Here is a 2734-nt window from a genome sequence, read left to right as displayed (position 1 = left end):
ATCGGTAAATTGCTTGTGAGGGAGAGCCGGCAGGGGCATCGGTAAATTGCTTGTGAGGGAGAGCCGGCAGGGGCATCAGGAAACCGCGCACTCTCGTCGTCAGCAAACCTCGGCGAGCGTCGGTGATAAACCGCCGCAGCCGATGCATCGCGCGAATGAGAAATGAATTATTGAGCGAGTAAATCGTCGGTAAATCACCGTAGTTGGACTTCACTGGCAGCAGACCCTCCAGCCCCCTCCGCACACACACACCGCCCCCACCACGCACGCGGGCGTCCGCCGCTCGTAAACGTCACGTGTGTGTGTGTGTGTGTGTGTGTGTGTGTGCGTGCGTGCGTGCGTGCGTGCGTGCGTGCGTGCGTGCGTGCGTGGTGCGTGCGTGCGTGCGTGCGTGCGTGCCCGCATGTGCATGCGTGCGTGCGTGCATGTGCGTGCGTGCGTGTGTGTGTTATAAATATCTGGGTCATGGTATATTGCTACCAGAGTAGTGTATTCGTTACAGCGGATATTGTTACCCCCCCTCTCTTCTCTATCTTGTCACACCAGAAGCCTAACAACACCCTTTACTGCTTTCCTTATACCCTCTTCCTCCTCTACTCTCCTATCTTTACTGACTGCCAGCTATCATCGACATCACTATCTCCCTCTCCCTTTCTCTTTCTCTATTTCCCTCTCTTCCTCCGTCTCTCTCTCCCTCCCTCTCCCCCTCATGTTCCTCCCTCCCTCGCCACTCTCTCCCCTTTCTCTTCCTCCCTCCTACTGTCTCTCCCCCTCTTCCTCTCTCTTATTGTCTTTCCCTCCCTCTCTCCTCCCTCTTTTCCTTCCCTCCCTCTCCACTCTCTCCTTCTCTCTTACTCCCTCACTGTCGCTCCCCTTCTCTCTCTCCCTCTCCTGCTCCTCTCTCCCACCTCTCCCCCTCCCACTTCCTCTCCTCTCTCCCTCCCTCTCTCCTCCTCTCTCTCCCTCTCCTCTTTCCTCCTCTCTCACTCTTCCTCTCCCCTCTTCCTCCTACCTCTCCCTCTCTCCTCCTCTTCACTCACTCTCCTATCTGTCTTGCTGCAGCTTTCGGGGTGCAGGTGCGGGCAGTCGTTCACCGAAGTGGGCAAGCCGCCGACTCGCATGACCTCTCACTCTTCTCTCTCCAAATTCTCTCCTCTCCCTCCTCCCTCTCCCTCCCCTTCTCCTCTGCCATCTCTCTATCTGTCTTGCTTGCGCTGTCGCGGGTGCAGGATGCGCAGCGTAGTCACGCAAGTGGCAGTCGATCCGACCTGACTGCATCCGTCATTCTTCCTCTCTTCCTCTCCTCGCTCTCTCTCCCTCTCCTCTACCCTCACTACTCTATCTGTCTCGCTGGCAGCATATCTCGGCGGGTGAGTGCGACAGTAGTGTCACCGGTGGCAACGGCGCCTGCGGCATATGACGCTCTCTTCCTCTCCTCCTCTCCTCTCTCTCTCTCTCTCCTCTCTCATCCTCCCTCATCTTTCCTCCTCTCCTCCTCTCCTCTCTTACCTCCCTCTCCCTCACATCTCTAGTCTTCTTGCTGCAGCTATCGCGGTGCAGGTGCGAGCGTGATCACGCAGTGGCAGCGCGGCCGACTGCGCAATGACCCTTCTCTCCTCTCCTCCCTCTCCCTCCTCCTCTCTCCTCCCTTCCTCTCCTCCTCTCCTCCTCTCCTCCCTCTCCCGTCACTCTCTGATCTGTCTCTGGCAGCTGCGCAGGGTGCACGGTGCGGGGCAGCGTGTCGCCGCAGTGGCAGCGCTGACCTGCTGCATAGACCCTCCTCTCTCTCCTGCCTCATCCCTCCTCCTCTCTCTCTCCCTCCTCCACTCTCCCTCCTCTCCCTCACTCTCTAATCTGTTTTGCAGCTATACTCGGGTGCAGGTGCGCAGCGTGTCACGGATGGGCAGCCGAACCCGACTGCACATGACCATCCTCATCCTCTCCTCCCTACTCCCTCCTCCCTCTCTCATCCTCCCATCTCCCTCCTCTCCTGCCTCTCCCTCACTCTCGTATCTGTCTTGCTGGCAGCTGTACGCGGGTGCAGGTTGCGCAGCGTGATACCGCAGTGGGCGCCGGCCGACGCACAGTGACCCCTCTCTTCCTCTTCTCCTCTCCTCCTCCCTCTCCCTCTCATCCTCCTCTCCCTCACTACTCGTACTCTGTCTCGCCTGCAGCATGTCGCGGGTGCAGGTGCGCACAGCGGTGTCGCGCCCGTGGCAGCGGCGAACCTGCGCATGACTGCTCCTCTTCCTCTCCTCGCCTGTCTCCGATCCTCCTCTCCCTCCTCTCCTCCTCTCCCTCACTCTCTATCTGTCTCGCTGCAGCTGTCGCGAGGTGCAGGTGCGGCAGCGTAGTCGCCGAAGTGGGCGCCGGCTGACCTGCGCATCGACTCCCTCTCTTCTCTCCTCACTCTCTCTCCTCCTCTCCCTCCTTCCCTCCTCTCCCTCACTCTCTATCTGTCTCGCATGCAAGACTGTCAGCGGTGCAGGTGCGGCAGCGTGTAGCCGCAAGTGGCAGCCGGCCGACTGCGCATTGACACCGCTCACTCTTCCTCTCATGTCCTCTCCTCTCTCCTCCTCTCCTCTACTCTCTCTCTGATCTTGCCTGCAGCTGTCGCGTGGTGATACGCAGCGATAGTCGCGGAGTGGCAGACGGCATGACTCTGCACATGGTACGCGCGACGCGACGCGACGAAGAGGAGGTCACCTTCAAGGTAGATGACTTGGCAAGCGCT

General features: G+C 59.5%; 1 protein-coding gene across 1 annotated transcript in view; it reads left to right on the top strand.

The window, feature by feature from the left end:
- The window catches only part of LOC106814224 (UHRF1-binding protein 1-like), a gene marked incomplete at its 5' end in the record, with an annotated part of 7207 nt that overhangs the window by 2122 nt on the left and 2351 nt on the right, over positions 1–2734 (top strand). The window lies entirely within an intron of this gene.

The sequence above is a fragment of the Priapulus caudatus genome, unplaced genomic scaffold, assembly GCF_000485595.1.
Source record: "Priapulus caudatus unplaced genomic scaffold, Priapulus_caudatus-5.0.1 Scaffold887, whole genome shotgun sequence".
Taxonomy (NCBI): domain Eukaryota; kingdom Metazoa; phylum Priapulida; class Priapulimorpha; order Priapulimorphida; family Priapulidae; genus Priapulus; species Priapulus caudatus.
The sequence above is the reverse complement of the archived record's forward strand: the minus strand, read 5'-3'. Positions and strand labels throughout refer to the sequence as shown.